The 19,315-nt window shown below is 51.6% G+C and overlaps 1 long non-coding RNA gene across 3 annotated transcripts; it reads right to left on the reverse strand.

Annotated features, from left to right (window-relative positions):
• Nucleotides 1–251: 251 nt before the first annotated feature.
• Nucleotides 252–2,268, reverse strand: LOC137454662 (uncharacterized). Of its 3 annotated transcripts, XR_010990658.1 has the most exons (4): nt 2,197–2,268; nt 1,690–1,822; nt 1,420–1,587; nt 252–767 (listed from the first exon to the last, which is right to left on the reverse strand). It is a non-coding gene; the product is annotated as an uncharacterized lncRNA (long non-coding RNA). The 3 variants fall into 3 exon arrangements; XR_010990657.1 differs by having other exon boundaries at nt 1,420–1,822; XR_010990659.1 differs by lacking the exon at nt 1,690–1,822 and having other exon boundaries at nt 1,420–1,609; nt 2,197–2,261.
• Nucleotides 2,269–19,315: the final 17,047 nt, after the last annotated feature.

The following is a 19,315-nucleotide window of genomic DNA, read 5'->3' on the forward strand; positions in this document are numbered from 1 at the left end:
CCGGTCAGGGGGGGGCATCTCCTCCGGGTGCGTGGGGAGCGACTCAGCTGGCCTCTCTTCAGAGGCCTTTCCATTCAAATTAAACAACTGAATATAAAACCAGTGGGGTCTCCTTTGTGTGTGTTGTGCGGTTTTAATTTGCCGCTCAGGGCCATTGGAAACCTTTTGGCATACACATTACTACTGCTCTGCAACCTCTGGAGGAACGGCACGGCTTTTCCTCCGCTACAATACCTCACGCTAATACTTACGTTTTGTCATGGGTTTCCATCCCCTCCAGGAACGTTCGGGCAAGTGGTCTGCCAGCAGTGTTTGGGAGAGGCTGCCCCCGCCCCTCGCTCGCCCGCTCCTTGGCTGAGTCGTCGCTGCAGCGATTTGAGCCTTACCTGGGAGCTCAGAGCTCGGATGGTGTCAAGGCTGAGAATCTTTCTCCTGCTCCCCCCCTCCTCCCTCCCAACAGAGGGGGAAAAAAAAAAGGAAAGGACCAAATCCAGCAAGAAATAATTTGGAGTCAGCTGGGAAGCAGAGAGTTTAGTAGAACACTCGCAAGCCCTCCACCCTGTCTTCAGAATGGGCGTTCACCAGCCACAAGCCACCCCTCCGTTCCCCTCCCGCTCCCCTGTCACAGCCCTGTCGTCCGCTCCTGGCACGTGGTATTCGACTCCTCGAGGCGAGTCCCTGGTTATCCCGGCTCGTTCTCTCTCAGGGCAGTCTCTCTGGTGCTGGAACTGGGCAGGGATGTGGAGAAGAATCAGGAATCAGTCTGACTTTGAAAGGAAAAGAGGAAAAAAAAAATCAGGAACAGTCCATTGCTGCAGGGACAGCAGGAACAAGTACAGGTGGGATGACCCAGGAGCTCTGCGGGTTGCTGTGCAGTGCGTATGTTGAGTCCTGGATGCCAGGCTGGTGTTAAGCCAAGAGGGAAAGAGGTTAGACCAACTTCTAACTGTTCGCACAGTGACTATAATGCATTGATGTGTGTTGCCCCCTCTGAGTTCATCCTCTCTCAGCTGGAGTCACATTCTGCTGTGGGATATGCTGAATGTCCCCAGTTTCCAACATGCTCCGCTAGGTGTGACCAGGCCTCTTGGCAGAGGCCGCCCCTGGGGTTGGTTTGCCCGGCGCTGGCAAGCCCTCCACCCTGTTTTCGCAATGGTCTGTAACCCCCCACAATCGCCCACCCCCACGTGGCATCGCGGTAGGAAAGAGAGACAGCTGAGGGGCTGCCCTGCTTCTGATAGCCCCGACCCACAGACGCCCTTCTTGGTAGGGTTTGCGCCTTCGGGACGCAGCTGAGTTTTTGCTGCGCCTCTCTGTGAGAGCTGTTGCGCGGCTCTGCATCTCCGAGCGTGTTCCCCAGGATTTACTACCCCCCGATCGCCTTGCAGTCGGTGCATTTCTCCCTGGCCATCAACCAACCTCTAATGCCTGTTGCTCTCTAATTAAATCTTTCAATGGTTTCAGCTTTCTGAGCCTGTGTTGGTACGACTCCTGCTCAGGGCACCGCAAGAGAGACAAACCCTCCTTCTGTCCTGTGGTTCCGGGAAGGGTCCTGGCACTCGCAGGCAGGCACCAACGGGGTAGCGGCTGTGAGGTGACATCAGCCTTGCTTGGTCGACCAAGTGGAAAGCAAAGAGTCAATCGGTAAGGAGTGGAGCAAAAAGCAAAGCTTAGCTCTCAGTTACTCACGTTGTAAAGCTGTGAGTAGGTTTCCCTGCACCCTAGAAAAACACTGCACAGGCATCTCATTTTCCTCTGGCATTCATTTAACTCGCAGAGCTGTGGGGGAGTTACTGGGAGACTTGGAAAGGCAGTGGGAGCACTAGGAAGGGAATTTGGAGTTACGGGGACGAACACAAAGATGACAGGTGCCACGCTAGAAGAGCACTTACTGTTACCGGGAGAAGACCCCTCCTGACTCTTCCTGACTGCTGCTCGCCCCGGCCCGCCCGCTCGCTCGCTCGCCCCGGCCCGCCCGCCCGCTCGCCTGCCCGCCCCGGCCCGCCCGGGCCCGCCCGCTCGCTCGCCCGCCCGCCCCGGCCCCAGCCCCGACCGGTAGTGCGCCAGTCCCCCGCCCCGGCGCGGCTCCCAAACGGTCCCGGCTCGGCTCCGGGAACCCCCCCGCAAGCAAAGCCAGAGCGCGGTCCTGCAGCTGCCAGAGGAAAGTCCCGGAGAGCTGTGGAGGCAGGCACTCACCTAGCACGGAGCGAGCAGGAACCCGATAGCCCCGGCGGGCCAGTGAGCGCCGTTTTAAAGCCGCCAGCCCCGTGCGCGCGAACGACCCTCGCTGCGACGCATGCGCTGAACCCATGGCAACGATCGCGACGCTATCGCCCTGGCGGGACCAGAGCCTCGCTGCGGCGCAGGAGTTGTACCCATGTCAGCGCTCGAGTCAGGCTCTCTCTCCCTTTTCCCTTCTCCCCCTAACAACTTTCCAGCATTTCAAGCGTTCAGCGCGGTTCGCTGCAGCGCTGAGCGCCCTCGGGGAGGCACGCGCCGCGGCACGGCGGCGGTGCCGGCCGTGACGCACGCGGGGGCGGCCCTGAGCCTGCCCTGGGCGTGGGCAGCAGCTCGGCCCGGCCCCGTTCGGGATGTTTTGGCATTTAAATCGAAACCCTACACCGCGCGCAGGTAAAAGCCTCTGTTTATGATGGGTACGGCCGCAGGCTGTGCTTATAGCTCAAGCCCCTGTGTGACTTCACTACGATTCTCACAGCCTTTAAAACAGAGAGGGGAGACGGGGGGTCGTTTCCAAAGCTTTGTGACACAGCAGTCGCTCCAACTCCTCCCTCTCCAGCTGGAGAGGGTCTGCTCCGCATCGCCTCTCACGGCACTGACGCTGTGAAATGTTCTGTGGTCCCCTCCGAGACTTGTCAGCGGTTTAGGGGGGTGCCCCCAGCCCTCACCTGCTCCTCTGCTGCAGCATCCCCCTGCCCCATGTCCGCCCAGAATCCCCCCGCTCCCTTTGATTCTCCCCCCAAAAGGCAGAATGTGAAGCAAACTGCCCGGCCAGCAGCTCGGTCCTTTCCTAGTCAGATGTGTACACATCCCCTCTCCCCCCGAAAGGGGAGCTCTGCTGCAGCAATGAAGGGGGGCAGGGAAGGGTCCCCCACAAACAGCTGCAGCTACTCCAGCCCCCGTGCTGCTGGCTGGTGGCTGCCCCACGGTGGGGAATGTGCCAGAGGTCGATGTCTCTCACACCCAGTTTGGGTTGGACCCCTGGGCAGCGATGCTCCGCCCGAGGCCTCCATCGGAGGCCGCAGGCAGGTTCCTCGCTGCTGCCTTTGCGCCTCAGACGCAGCCGCCCTTGGATCCTCCTGAAGCCATGCGGCCTGCTGCGGTGCTCCGGCGCCCCACAGGCTACCCCGAAAGCTACTTCCTAGAATGACATGGAGCAGAAAGAGAGCAGAGTTTTCTCCTGCTAGGCACAGGAGACTTCCGTGTGGGAATGCATGCAGGGACCCTCCCTGGTGCAGCAGGAATCATTTATTGCTGCAGCAGGAATCATTTATTGGTGCAGCAGGAATCACTTACTGGTGCAGCAGGAATCATTTATTGCTGCAGCAGGAATCATTTATTGGTGCAGCAGGAATCACTTACTGGTGCAGCAGGAATCATTTATTGCTGCAGCAGGAATCATTTATTGCTGCAGCAGGAATCACTTACTGGTGCAGCGGGAATCATTTACTGGTGCAGCAGGAATCATTCATTGCTGCAGCAGGAATCATTTATTGGTACAGAACAGGCAGTTTACAGAGGGGAAATCCAGCAGCTCGAGCACTTCCCTGGCACTCCTGCACCACTGCTGCTCTCTGAGTTTGCTCCATCGTTATCTTCATCCCGTATCAGGTTGATCTTCTCCAGCAGGGAGGCAAGCGTCCCCCTGCCTCACGCTTCAGGCTGTGTACTGCAGTCCACTCTTCTTTATCACGAGGCCATCCTTCCAGTATCAGCAGCCTGTTGTTCTCCCTTGTCCTGAAACCCTCCTGGGACCCTTTCTGCTTTCCTACGCTCCCAGTGCCCTTCACCCCTCCCCCGGAGGCACTGCACAGAGCCGGCGCTCGGTCCCAGAGAGACTGTAGAGCACAGCTGGATGGAAGATGCACCGCAACACACCCAGCACTCCTTTCTCTGCAGGAACAAGCAACAACCTCTCGGCAAGACTCAAGATGCTTACACAAGTGGCTCCACGACGTGTCTCAGATCCATCTCACCTCATCACCTGACCTGTGGAGTCCTTGTGTGAGCCAGAAAGAGAACCAGCCTTGGCCAGGGAGAGCGAGAGCGTCTCTTTCCCCCCGGAGTGGACGGCGGCTTGCAGGCATCAGGGCTGCTCAGCAGCCTGCCAGGCGTCCAGGCCTGGGCTCTGAGAAGGAAAGGGGAAGGGAGAGGAGAAGAGGGGAAGAGAGGGGAGGGGAGGGGAGGGGGCCTCAGGGATCGGCCAGTTCCAACCCCCCTGCCATGGGCAGGGATGCCTCACCCTGGATCGGGCTGCCCAGAGCCACCTCCAGCCTGGCCTCCAAATCACCCAGGGGTGAGGCTACCACCACCTCCCTGGGCAACCTGTGCCAGAGCCTCACCACCCTGATGGGGAAGAGCTTCCTCCTGGCATCCAATTGGAACCTCCTCCCTTCTGGGTTTTGTTCCATGCCCCCCAGCCCTGTCACTCCCTGACACCCTTGAAGTCCCTCACCTGCCCCACTTCCCCTCTTCATCCCCTCAAACCATCGGCACCTGGGCTCAGCTGGAGTCTCCTCCCACCCCAGGTGTGGCCACCTGGCCCCTCCCACCCACTCCCCTATTTAATCCCCTCCCCAGGAAGAGCCCCCCCCTCTAAGATGAGCCTGCCTGGGCTGAGGATCCTCCTCTCATCTTTGGTGAGTGTCTCTGGTGCACGCTAGGCGATGGTGGTGGTGACAGAAGATTGGGGTCCTGGCGGCCCCCTGGCTGTCAGGGCCAGGGCTAGGGCTGATGACCACCCCAATCCCATCCAGGGGTGCTGGCTGGGGCTCCCTGCTGGGGCTGAGCTCCCCTGGGTGGTGTCCTGGCTGGTGAGAGCCTTGCCCCTGGCGCTGGGCTGGGGGCAGAAGCGGTGGTGGTGGAGCAGGAGCTGTGATGCTAACCGCACGGCTCTGACCTGGAGGCCCCTGGAGTCTGCTCTCCTCCCCCCATAGCCCTCTGCTTCTGTGCCTCATCTGCAGAGCCTCTCCTCCCCCTCACTGCCTCCCTCCAGAAAGAAGGGAAGGAGGGAACAGCCGTGAGGCAGATCTGGAACTGCTTCCCCTCACCCGTCAGCTCTGAGCAGGCAGCCCCCAGGAAGGGGCAGGGTGGGCAGGGAGAAGCACAATGCCGGCGAGAACAGCCAGGACAGGACTGCATCTCCCCCCCCCCTGTGCTTCTGTTCAGTGGGGCAAATGCAGAGGGGGAAATAGTTCAGGCTGGCTGGGAAGCCTCTCTCACACCCCTGGAGAGGAGAAATCCCTGAGCAGAGAGACTGAGCAGGGAATCCCCGTCCTGAACACGCAGAAGCAGCACGAACCAGGCTGGGACGGGCCTCGGGGAGCGTCAGGTCCAACCTCCCACGCAGGGGAAGATGAAATAGGATGGGAAGAGAATTAACCAGGTTGGAAAAGGCCTCAGAGGTCCTCGAGTCCAACCTCCCACCCAGCCCCATCTGATCAACTCGACCATGGCACCAAGGGCCCCACCCAGGCCCCTCCTGGACATCTCCAGGGAGGGAGACTCCACCACACCCCCCCGGGCATCACATCCCCAGGGCCAACCTCTCTTGCTGGGAAGAACTTCCTCCTAACCTCCAGCCTAAACCTCCCCTGGCACAGCTTGAGGCTGTGTCCTCTTGTTCTGGTGCTGGATGCCTGGGAGGAGAGCCCAACCCCCACCTGGCTACGGCCTCCCTTCAGGTAGGTGTAGAGAGCAAGAAGGTCTCCCCTGAGCCTCCTCTTCTCCAGGCTAAGCAACCCCAGCTCCCTCAGCCTCTCCTCACAGGACTCTGTGCCCCAGCCCCCTCCCCAGCCCTGCTGCCCTGCTCTGGACCCCTTCACCTGCACCCTGCTTACCGTGGCACCCCGCAGAAGGCTCTCTGGTGGAAGACTCCTGGGGGGATGGCTCCCAGCTGGTGAAGAGCATCTACAGCCCACACAGCTCCAGGCCTCCCAGGCTGTGCCTCTCTCTCTCCAGGAGTGAGGGCATCCTGTCCCCTAGGCAGGGAAGGAAACACAGCTGTGAAATCAGAGCAGTGGGGTCTGAGACCCCCAGGAGAACCCAAACCGAACCTTGGAGCTGGCCTCAGAGCTCCTCTGGGGGAAGCTATCGCTGCTAGGAGCGCAGAGCCCCCCCGGCGCGGCTCAGCCCTCGGCCTCCTGGAGGCAGCACTCGCCGCTGCCCATCTGCAGTGCCGACCGTGACGCGCGGGGACAGCACTGAGCCACCGGGCGGCGGCACAGCTGCGCTGCCAACTGCTCGCGATGTGGCTGGGAGGGTCCCGGGGGGAGAGGGGGGTCCCGGGGCTGCAGGGACGCCGAAAACCACAGTGAGACCTCCCCGAATCCTGCAGGACCCCAAAACCTTCAACCCCAGAGACCCCTAACCCTCACAGCCCCTCCCCAGCTCCTTTGGGACCCTCCAGAGGGCCCCCCCCAATTCCCCTTTCACGCCCCCGGGACCCCCGGCGCCGGCACCCCCGGGAGCAGCGCCCATCCCACCTCCCCCCCTCTGCCCTCTCCCTTTTGGGGGTCCCTGAAGGACCGTGGGGGTCCTGAGGGGTCCCCAAGGGTCTGTAAGGGTCCTTGGCTGTCCGCAGGGTTCTGGGGGGGTCCGTAGGGGTCCCCTAGGGTCTGGAGGGATATGTGGGGGTCCCCAAGGGTCTGCAGGGGCCCGTAAGAGACCCCCGCGGACCCCTACGGACTCTTAAGGACCATTCCAGACCCCTGAGGACCCCCGCAGGGCCCCACAGACCCTTGGCGACCCCTGGGGACCCCCGCGGAGTCTGGCGGACCCCTGCAGACCCTTACGGACCCCCCAGAGCCCCCCCAGACCCATCCCCTCCCCCCAATTCCCATCCCACCTTTTTCTGCCCTTCTGGGATCCCCTTCAGACCCTCCTGGGACCCCTCCCCAACCCTTAGGAGCCCCTCCCGGACCCCCTCAAACCCTTTTGACCCTCCCCCGCGCCCCCCCCCCCCCAAACCATCCCCCCTGCCCCCTCCCCTCGCTGGGGTCCTCAGGGGTCCGCTGCAGCCAGCGAGCCAATGGGAGAACCCCAGGGGCTGCACCCCTGCCCCACCCCACGGGGACCCTGCCCCACGGATCCCCGCCCCCTAGCTCCTGGCCCCGCCCCTTCCTGCCCCCCGCCCCCCTCATTCACTGGCACCAGTTCGAGGCACTGGGAGCCGCTGGGAGGTACAGGGATGGGCTGGGAGGGGGATCAGGGGGACTGGGAGTGCTGGGAGGGGGACTGGGGGGGACTGGGAGCCCCTGGGGGGGTGGGGATGGGGGACTGGGAGCACTGGTCCTAATCCCAAGCCCACCCTAACCCTAACCCCCTAAACCCTTAACCCTAACCCCCTAACCCTCGGGTACTAACCCTACCCCTAACCCTACCCCTAACCCCCGCCCCCAAGCCCTAACCCCAAGCCCTGCCCCAACCCCCTACCCTAACCCCAATCCTAACCTTAACCCCCTAACCCTTAAACCCCAACCCTAACCCCTAACCCTAATCCCTAACCCCAACCTTAAACCCTAATCCTTAAACCCTAAGCCTAACCCCTAAACCTAACCCTAACCCCCTAATGCTAACCCCAACCCCTAACCCTAAACCTAACCCTAACCCCCTAACCGTTAACCCCAACCCCCCCACCCTAACCCAACAGAACAGTTGCTTTTTTCAAAGTTTCATCCTACTTACTCCCTTACTTCAAATAACTTACTTCTTTAACTGCTTAATCTGTCAACGACTTACATCTTACTAGTTCAAGTTTTCACACTTCACTCCTCTTACCAACAGAGATGACTTCATCAGGCCCAAATACATCATACACAAGGATCAAGACATAATGATCTACAAACACAGCAAACCCTATCCTCACCACTGTCTTTTACAATATGCTTTAAAGGTATGTTACACCTTCTCTTGTTTAAGACACTCAAAAATCCTAAGTTGTTTTATGTTAGCAAGATTCTCCTTGATCTATAAAGATAAAGCTGGCCAGGCTCCATCTCCATAAGTAAAGAAAAATCTTGCACGTAAACAGCAAAAGTGAAAAGGCTTCTTTGCCGGGTCAAAGGTGACATCTTGACTATTCATGGTTCTGCCCGGTATAAAATTGACCGTAACCTAACAATCCATCCTTACTCATCCTAACAATGCTGCTCTTTTGATACTTTGGTTTTGCTAAGGCACCGAGTCCTATAGATACTATCTTTGGCCTAATGTTGTTTGTTCTTCTTTCAAATTTCTCCTAGCTAAAACTTCCAGAATTATAATATCCTCCATAAACTTTGTTAAATCACGCTTGAAACCGCACATAAAATGAAAGTTTGAGAATGTAATATACTTTAGCCATTTTTTTGGGGGGGATGTAACACCTGAATTCTCCCTTGTTTTTTATAACCTAAAATGCAAATGTATTTTGTGTTATAATCAGACTAACTATTTAAAATTATGACAAACTGGTGAGTTAACATACAAGTCCATGACAACATATTCTCTAACCACACAACAATTAAGCAATTGTGATATTCAGTCCTAATACACATAGCTTTAGGGTACATTCTCCCGATTGATGCTTTTGATCTCAGATTACAGTAACAGACATTGTGACCTGTGTTAGGTTGGTCTGCTGATTTTCAGCTTCATGTGAAATGCTATTTCTCCCATCCTTGTGATTCTTGTGCTGTTGTTTGTTGAGATGATTGTGATACTGCGTTGCAGAAGTGATGTTTCCGGGTGTTGACAGGGGTTAGCTATTTTTTGCTGGCATTACTAAAACCTTAGTTATAAAATATGCATCCTTTTTGTTTTAATATATAATCCCTCTCTTAAAACGATTTTGAATACAAACAAAAAAAAAAATCTCATTCTGTAACATCCCTATATCAAACTCTTATGCTAACACCAAAAATCTCTACAGAACTGAAAGAACTATGTTAAAATTAAATTATCAAATCAATGTCTAAAAAGAAACTAATAAAAAGGTAGACCTCTTTCAAAATGCCATGGCACAAAAAAAAAAAAAAAGGTTTGAACCAAAAGTTAAAATTTGAACTCACAGAAAAATGAAAGTTTGAGCTCATTACTAAATGCTTATACCTTAGTACAATCACTAATTACTTAATACTTATAAATACTAAATACTTACTATTCATTATGCTTACAGGTAAAACAACTATTGAAAACAAAACAAAAAAAATCTCTAAAACACATCACAATCAGAAATAATGAAATAATGAAATAATCATTGTTGCTTTAAATCAGAACACAACTTTCATAGACTAGAGAGGTTATCAGAAAGGGGGGGAGAAATGAGGGGGGGGAGGCGGCTGGCTAGGAAAGGCACCATAGGGACAAAGGGGGGGGGGGGGGAAAGGGGGGGTGGGAAGAAAGCCACCGAATTCACACCAGCTGCCCTTCCAGGCAGCCTCCAGGTCAAATGTAGGATTCCCTGAAGGCATGGAGACTTCCATAGGAGGCGATAGCAGTAATTTTGAGCTACATTGATGTTTTTGAGCCTAAAACTCGAGGTGCTTGTAACAGATGCCACTGTCTCTTCTCCACTCCATATTGCTGGATGTCAGTGCATACAACTTACAGCAGCAGTTCCTAAAGTACACAAAAGTATCTGGCAATCAGTGTTTCTTACAGGCTTCTAGGACAGTCATCTTCTCCCAAGTCATGCTTTTTGCCTAAAGTGTCCCTTCTGTCCACAATTAAAACACATGGAAAAACTTTTAAGAGTTAGTGGGGGGGGTGTCCAGCAGCAGGGGGGGGAGTGGGCTGCTGTTGCTATTGGCCAGGTGCCAGTGACTGCAGCTCCACGGGAGCAGGTGAGCTTAGTGGCCATGGTGGGGGAGGGGGGCTGGGGGGCGTAGATGTCAAAGAGCTTTGTTCTGGTGAAATGGCATTACTATTGTAACAGCTTTATAATGCTCTGCTAATTGATCTAAAGAATCTTTAATTAGTCCCCGTGTTGTAAGGGAAGATGTAACAATTTTGTTTACTTTTGTTGCCACCCTGAACGATGCCATCCCTCCCTGCTCCCATGTCTTTTCATTCTACTTTTTTTTTCCCTCCAAGATGTAAGTAAATGACTCTGAGTATCAAGTTATCTTCTTTTGTTCTTTGATTACCCATACGTGCTCCTCAACAGCAGGCACCAACCCTCAGTTTCCCCAGTCGCTTACCTCTGTCCGGGGTGACCATTTGTTGTAGTATTGATGTTTCACTTACTTCGAGCAGTGCTTTTTGGGCCAGATGTAAGCAGCTGAAGACATTTATTACATTATACAGCAAAGTTATATAGTCTAATCAGAAGGCACACGTGGCACATCTCAATTGGGCATTTTCTACTGGCATACGTGTAATTAAGGCATACAATAGGTCATAATAACGAAACTATTTTAACACGTCCAACCAAACTCTGCCCAGTTTCTCTCCTTCGGTTCCAAAGTGTTTACATTACTCTCAGAGTCAAAGGCAAAACATAGCTTTCTCTGACTCGAGCAAAGGCAAATCTTCCCCATAGTCTTCCAAAGCTATCCCAAAACATCTTCCCACATAATACTATTCTTCTACATCCAGTTAAACAGGAGAGCTTCTGGACTGTAAAAGCAAATTCTAGGGAGAGCAAAACAGGGTTTCAAAGCATAAATATAACATGTGTATCACATAAAAACAGTAGAACTTCCTTTTTGTCTGTCACAGGATGGAGGGTTGCCCTTCTTTGTTTCTTTGGGTTTTTTTTCTTTTTGTTTCTTAGTTTTCAATACAAATGGAAAAACCTTCAAAGAGGGCCGCACTCAGCTGCTCCCCACACACAGGGGCAAGAGAAGCCCCTAACTGGTCAGTGTTGCCACCCCTCTTAAGGGGATCGGTTGGCACCTAAGGTGCACCTGGGGGTATCAAAGGGGAATTTGGGGGCACATAGAGGGATCAGGAGGGCCTCTGGAGAGTCTCCCAAAGGATTAGTTGGATATTTAGGGTTATTTGGACCCCCGCCACAAAGGCCACTACTGCAAAGCTTTCCCCCCACCACCACAACTAACCCCAACCATCCAACTAAAATACCCCCAGGAGACCCTCCATTGGGCCCCACATGCCTCTATATTCCCCTTGACTTCCCATTCAAATTAAGAAACTAAAAATAAAACCAGTGATGTTTCTTTTGTGTGTCTTGTGCGGTTTTTTAATTTGTAAATAATAGTAATTTCAAAGCCTTTTTGCATCCACATTACTACTGTTCTGCAATCTCTCGATTAAGAGCGCAGCTTTTTCTCTGCTGGAATACCTCACACTAATACTTACATTTTTTTCATGGGTTTTCATCCCCTCTGAGAGCATTCAGGCAGCTTTTTTGGGCAGCATCCCCCACCCCTCACTCACCTGCTCCTCTCCTGCATCATCACCCATCATGGTGATGGGTATCATGGAAGGAAAGAGACAGCTGAGGGGCTTTTTATCACCCTGACCCACAGACACCCTTCTGGGTAGGATTTGCACCTTCAGCACACAGCTGAGTTTTTGCTGCGCTTCCCTCCTCTGTGACAGCTGCTGCGCAGGTCTGCATCTCCAAGCGTGTCACACCTTCTGGGATTTACTACCCAAAAATCACCTTGCAGTTGGTGCATTTCTTGCTGGCAATCAACCAATCTCTTCCATCTGTTGCTCTCGTTTTGTTTCAGCTTTCTGAGCCTGTGTCAGTACAAGTCCTTCTCAGGGCACCACTGTAGTGGTTTGAGCCTTAACTGAGAGTTAAAAGCTCAAATGGGGAAAAGGCTGAGAATCTCTTCCCCACTTCCCCCCCACCTCCTCCCTCCAAACAGGGAGAGGAGGGAAAAAAAAAGGTAAGGAGCAAACCCACTAAACAACAATCTGGAGTCAGCTTGGAAGTAGAGAGGCAAGTAATTTTTTTTTCCTTATATATATATATATATATATATATAGCAATAACAGGGAAAAAAAGGTTCACAAGGGCAAGGAACAAAAATGGATGGGAGGGGGATAGAAAAAGAATAATACAAAAACAGTCTGTCTCTGAGGAGGCGCAGAGGCAGCAGGGAGAAGGATCAGGTCCGGCCACGTGGCTGAGGATCAGGAGAGCAGCTGCAGTAGCTCTCATCCAGCAGAGGCAGGAGCCAAAAAGGAGATCCAACAGCTATGAGGTCCTGCTTTTTTATACCCTTGCTGGGCAGGGAGGGGGGAGTGGAACAGACTCAGCTTTCCTAGGGGGGAGACGCCCTTCAGGGAGTGTAAAGTACCCGCAAGCCCTCCACCCTGCTTTCTTCTTTTGTTTTCAGAAAAAGGTGTTAACCCACCACAACCACAAACAGAGACAGACAAAGCTTCCTTTTCTCCAATAGTTCCAGGAAGATTTCCAGCACTCCTAGGCGAGCACCGACAGAGTGACGGCTGTGAGGTGACATCAGCCTGGCACTGGAGCTGGGCATTCTGAGCAGATGAGGAACCCTGGGCAACACCTGCAGAGAAATCTTGGTTTCTCCACAGAGAAGCACTGCCCTTAGAGACAAAGCTGTCTTTGATCTGGGCACCAGCTGCAGCCCAGAGTTCCAGGTATCTCTGGGTACAGTTGAGGCAGCAGCCGCCACCCCCACAGAGCCCCGCCAGCCGAACCCGGACACCCCCCGCCGGCCGCCACCTCCCCAAAGCCCCGCGCAGCTGCAGCGGCTGCTATAGAGAAACCCCACAAAGCAGCAGAGACTAGCACTGACCTGGGACACAGAGGAGGAGCTCTGACCTCTACCAGCCACAACCCTGCACTGAGCCGTTTTAAAGCATCCGGCGCCATGTTGTTGAGGGCGGCGCTGCCACGCTGGGGGGGGGCGGTGCCTGCGTTGTCACCTCACGCTCAGCTTTCCATGGGTTTTATTCCCCTCCAAGGCAACATGTTGAGTTCTGAGCACCTGAGGAGCCCTGGGGAACACCTCTACAGAAATGTTCCTCCAAGAGCTGTCAGAAAAACGTTCGTTCCCCCAGCAGGCAGCTCTGGCTTCAGAGCAAAAGCCTTCTGTGATCATTCTGTTTAGCTCAGCACCAGCTGCAGCCGTCAGTATTACCAAACTACACAGTAATGGCCTCCTCCCGGTGCCCTCCCGGTCCCAACAGTTTCCTCCCACCAAAGGACTGGGAGAGAACTGGAAGCGACTGGGAAGAAACTGGGAGGGCACGAGGTGGAAGCTGGGAGGGAAGGAGGAGGAAACTGTCAGAGACTGAAAGAAAACTGGGAGGAAACTGGTAGAGACTAAGAGGTAGTGGAGGCTCAAGTGGGAGGCACTGGGGAGAACTGTGAGAGAGCTCCGAGGGAACTGGAAGGGACTGGGAACAACTGGGGAAAAAGTCCCAAACAGGACCCTAAATGGGCCCAAATGGCCCCAAAGTAAACAGAGCCCAAACTGGGGTGATCTGTACCAATGGAGCCAGTGGAAGCACTTCCCACCTAAACTGTACTGACCAAAGAGAGCGCAGCTCTGCTTTCCCACTCCGGGAAATCTGCCACGCTGCAAGATGAGAAGGAGACTGGGAGGGATTGAGAGGAACTGGGAAAGGACTAGGAGTGACTGGGAGGAGACTGGGAGAGGATTGGGAGGGACGGGGATGGGGACAGGACTGAGAAGGGACTGGGAGAGACTTGGAAGGGACTGGAAGGAGATTGGGAAGGACCGGGAGGGACTGTGAGGAATTCCAAAGGGAATGGGAGGGAATGGGAAGGAAACAGGAGGAACTGGGATGGAAATTGGAAGGACTAGGGGTGACTGAGAAGGACTGGGAAAGAACTGGGAGGGACTGGGATACCACTGGGACCCTCACAAGTCTATGGCACCAGATGGGATCCATCCCAGGGCAGAGAGCTCTGGCAGATGAGCTCCAAGCCACTGTCCAACATTTGCCACCAGTCCTGCCCTAAAGGCTCGGGCCTTTGATCTAATCCTCAACAGCCACCAGTGACACCAGAATGGTGAGAAATGCCATTTCCCCAATAGATGGAGTCACCTGCTCAGACAGCAAAAAGCAGTCTCGGGGACAGGAGGCTCTTGGCAACAGCCAGCCTGCTCTTCTGACCCAAGTGCCACAGAAGGGTATAAGAGTAGATCACCTTGAAGGCCACCGCACGGACCGCAGAGGACATTCAGGTGCTCGTGCCTAACAGAAAAGATGTGTGAAAAGCAGGTGTTGCATCACTAACCTAATGTCCCTCTGTGACCAGGGGACCTTCATCCCAATCCCATCACGGGGTGGAAAAGATTTCCTGCTGGTCGCTGTAAGGCAGGATTTTAACGCTTTCCCTAGCAAGTTTCTCTGAAAAGAAAATGGGGAATGAGACTTGAAGGAGTAAGGAGGAGATGAAGAAGATGGACTGTAGCACAGGCCATCTCACCAGCTACAGACATTTTCCCCTGCCCATGTGCTCTGTGGACTAAGAAGAGTTCCCTTCTTTTGGCGTGAAAGCACTGGCTTCAATGAAAGAGCTGGCTTCTCCTGAAGGGCAAGTATGAATGGAGCTCTCAAAGTACCACACTTCAGAGCCTCCTACTTGCTAGCACTAAGACAATTGTTCATGTAGAACGACTGGCCACTCACTTCAACAAACCCCACAGAACTGGCTCCTATCAACTCTCCAGAAGACACTGCTGCACTAGCTTGGCTGCCTGACCGGCTCAGTTCAGGTGGCTTAGGATCTCACAGAGGCTACCACAAGAACTGAGTGCCGCAAGAAGGGGGCCGCTTATTCGACCAATTTGATCAGCGGAATCCAACTTTATTGAGCATCAGACACATCTTATATACAGTCTGCTATAATTATGCCCACTTGGCAACATACTATTGGTTGCTCTCTAAAAGGTTACATCATTGTTTTCACAACTCTGTGGAATTCTTCTATCCGGTCTAATTGCTCTCTTCCCCAGATCTCGCCTCCTCCTTATCTTTCTTGCCTCCCATCTCAGAGGCAGCTGGACTTCAGCATACCAAGCAATCAGCACTTTCTCACATCTCTTACTCCGCCACTATATTATCACAGAGAATTCTTCAAGGCCTGAATTGCACAGGCGTTCCTGGGACCCAAGGCCCCTCTTGCTCAAAACAATCCTCAACAATTCCTCCGTTCTTCTTTTGTGCAAGTAAGGCCTTGGAGGTTATTCCTTGAACACTTTGCATAATACAATTATAAACAAGTTTAACAATAATCAAAAATGAGTACAATAATGCCTAAGAACCTTAAAACTTACTACTATAATTAACAAACATATTTACATTAAGTCTGGGTATCCCTATCAGACACGTCTGAAAAAGTTCAATCAATTCATTATTACCTGTTATGTTGCATCTTTATTTTCTCTAGGATGGTCAAAAATCATAATTTGTTTAATGGTAGCAAGATTTCTTTAATCTGTAAAGGTAGATCTGGCCAGGCTCTAGCTTCACAGACAGAAAACTTGCAGGCAATCAGCAAGAGCAAAAGAGCTTCATTGCTTTGCCCAATATAAAATTAACCATAATAATGTGTTTTTGCTCATCCTAGTAATACTGATCTCTTATTGGTACCATTTGTTGATGTTTTCAACCGAAAATGAAAATGCATGAGATTCGGAGTAAGCCGGAGGCAAGAAGAAGGCCGGCCCGGGATAGCAGTACCGGAGGCTGCAAGAAAAGGGAAGACAGCCTTGAAGCCGAAGACGCTGTAGAGCCGGGAACTGCTTAAACGAGGACTGTGCGCACGGGTATTAACGTTTAAATACGGACATGGATAGGCAGGCAGCGTATGATTTATTTATATGCTTTTTAGAAAAGCGACAGTGTAAGTTAAATTTTAAAAAGGAGTTGGTGCCGCTGTTAAGCTATGCAGAAGAGTTAGGATATTTTAAGGATCCAAATGAGGTGTTTGAAAGATTGCAGTGGAAAACGTCTGGACAAGACTTGTGGCTGCGTGGGTTAGATGATGAAAAACGAGCAAAGGAGTGTGGAAAATGGTGGAAGATGGTTATGACAGCACTGGATCAGCATCATGCTGAGCAAATGGCAGCTTATCAAGCCAGGGTACGATTAGATTATACGGACCCAAATGGAGCAAGTGTTACACATGCTGGGTTGCCTTTGTCAGAAGAGGTTCAGGATTATTTAAGAAAGGAGAAGGCTGCGTGTGTAAAAGGACTAGGTGGCAGAGTTGAATTACAATCTGTAACACAGGACTCTGCTGAGGAGCCTTCCCCGTCTCTTTTAGCTAAGAAAATTGTACAGGAGAAGAAAGTAGGTGAGGGAGAGGAGACAAACAGGGCAGTAGATCCTGGAGGAGGTGTTAAAGATCACGCAAGAAAGCACGCAGAGTATTGGCAAAAGGTTGCAGAACACTTAAATGCCTAAGGAGATCAGGAAGGGCTTAGCTGGCTGACTGCTTCACATCAAGCTTTTCCAGTAATGTATACATAGGTCCCTGGGGAGCAAAATGTTGTTCAGGCTGATGTAACTCAATTGCCATGGAAATTGTTATCTCAATTAAGACAGACTGCGAGTCAGTTTGGGATTCAATCTGAACCAGCTAGACAGATGATTGATTTTATTTATATAAACTATAATATGTTACCTAGAGATTCTTATAATGTTATGAAGCTGATCCTAACAGCATCTCAATTTATGACATTTTTGAATGAGTGGGAACACCTAGCTAGACAATCAGCTGGAGTACAAAGACAGCAAAACGATCCATTATTTGGTGTAACAGTAGATCAGTTGTGTGGAACGGGACAGTATGAGAGACCAGAGTTACAGGCACTTTTACAGCCGCCTGTTTTGCAAGCATCAGCCCAGATAGTAAGGAGGGCTTTTGAAAAGCAGAAGGATGGAAATGCAAATCCTTACTATATGGGAACTAAGCAAGGTAGACAGGAACCTCTTGGTGAATTTGTAGATAAGTTGCTTGCCGCACTTAGAGCAGCAAGCGTAGGAGAAGGTATCCGAGAGGCAATTAAGGTAGTGTTTAATGCAGAATGGGAACCAGCAGACGCAACAGCTTATTACATCAGCAGATCCTAGATGGACGGTAGCCGAATTGTTGCAGAGGGCTCAGGACTTGCCAAGCAATCCGATGGCCATGTTGACGGAGGTGATTGATAAGAGATTACAAAAACAGGCTGAGGTGTTGTCAATGACAATGACAAAACAGCTTGAGCATAGTCAACAGGTTATGGCAGCCTTAGTACCTTTGCGCACAGACTCGAAAGGGCAAGGCCGACCCTATAAGCAGTCATCAGACGAAATACAGTGTCATCGAAAAGCGTAAGGCGGAGATATAGTCTAAAGTAATGCCTGGACTTTTGGCCCATAGATCCGCTTTAGGGCATTTCCCTAGCGGAGATAGTTATTTTGATGAAGCTTGTTGGAGAGAATACAGGAACAAGTTGTGGGACTTGGTTATAGATGGTGATAAAACTGCTATAAAGCTGCAAAAGTCGTGGCGAGAATGCATGAACTGTGTTAAAACCTATGAACTGAAACAGCGAATGGCTGCTGCAGTTAGAGCAACTTTGTCAGGACAAGATGCAGCGCCAGGTGTATCTGAGTTGCAGCTGAAAGATGTGTCTGAGAACTATCGACCGATCAACCAGGGCCGCCCCCGATACATCTTGCGGCGACCACACCGCATTTACCAGCCGTCACCACTGCCGTTTGCACACAGCGGGGAAAAAGCCAGAAAAAGGCAGCTCAGTGTGTTCGACCCCTTTTTATCAACACCTTCCTCTGACATCGCCAGCGACGGCTCGGATTTGGAAGACAACACCGGCAGCGAGGAATTCAAACAACGCCGACTTTGCTTTACGGCCCCTCTTAGAAAAAATGGAGCGCTTGGAGGCTCGCGATCACAGCGTTCCTACCACCGCATCCCTCCCGCGAGCCCTGCCGGCCCCCGCGGATACCGACAGCTCCGACCAAGGCGGTACCGGCTGACGCACCACCGACACCGACAGCACCGACAGTAGCAGTGGAGCAGCTGCCACGGCAGCAGCCCCCACCCCTTTCCCCCGCAGCGGCTTTAGCCGCACTACTCTGTTTTGATTTAAAGCAACAGTACTCATGTTGTCATTTCTGATTGTAACGTCTTTCAGAGATTTGTTATTCAGAGTTTTGTTAAGTTTTTCTAATAAGCATAATGAATAAGTAAGCGTTTGGTATTTATAAGTACTTAGTACATAGTAATTGCAGTAAGGTGTATGCACTTAGTTAAGAGTTCAAATTGTAAGATTTCCTTTTGGTTCGAACCTTCTTAGTTGTCTGCCTAGGCATTTCAAAGGAGCTCCATGTAATATAGTTAAGGAATGTATAAACAGGTTTTAATTTTGGAAAGTGTTTTTTAGTTAATGTAACAATTTTATTTCTTTTTAGACACTGATTTGATGGATTAATTTTAACATAGTTTAAGGTTTTAAGGATTTTTTGGTATTAGCATAAGTTAAGGTTTGTAGTAAACAGGTATTAATTTTAACAACTATTCCTTCACTAATGTGCAGAAGAATCAAGACTAAGAGGAAACAGCATTTCCCATGAAGTCGAACATCGATCACAATAACTGTTATGATAATCTGGGGTCAAAAGCATCGATCAAAAAAAATATTTTGTCCTGAATGCTGAATTTGAAAATAGGCAGTTTGGGCTGGTAAATACAGAAAATCTATTTTGTGGTGAGAAAAAGGATTTAAATCCCCATGGAAAATTATTGAAAGGGATTGGCATAAGTGGGAAATAAAGACTAGAGAAATTTTAGTTGGGAAGTATCAGGAATAATTAAAAGGATTAGTAAAAGGAAAAGTAAGAGACATAAGATTTTGAAGGAAGAGGAATTGAAATAACAAAAGCACAATGGGAAATGGTAAACAAACTAACCAAGGAAGTAGAGAAGAGACTCCAAATGGAATTTTGAAGTGGGTTAAGGAGTTAAAAAATCTGTAGGGCTCCTGAAGAATGTAACTGCTGCCGAGAAGAAAATACACCCGGCTGCTGGTTGCACCCCAGCAGGCCGAGGAGGCAGAGTTCACATATACTTGGTGGAGCCTAATTTTGATCCTAACCCTATTTG

This window comes from Melanerpes formicivorus, unplaced genomic scaffold (genome assembly GCF_026170545.1).
Source record: "Melanerpes formicivorus ecotype bairdi unplaced genomic scaffold, bMelFor1.0.p_v2 SCAF_83, whole genome shotgun sequence".
In the NCBI taxonomy this organism is placed as follows: domain Eukaryota; kingdom Metazoa; phylum Chordata; class Aves; order Piciformes; family Picidae; genus Melanerpes; species Melanerpes formicivorus.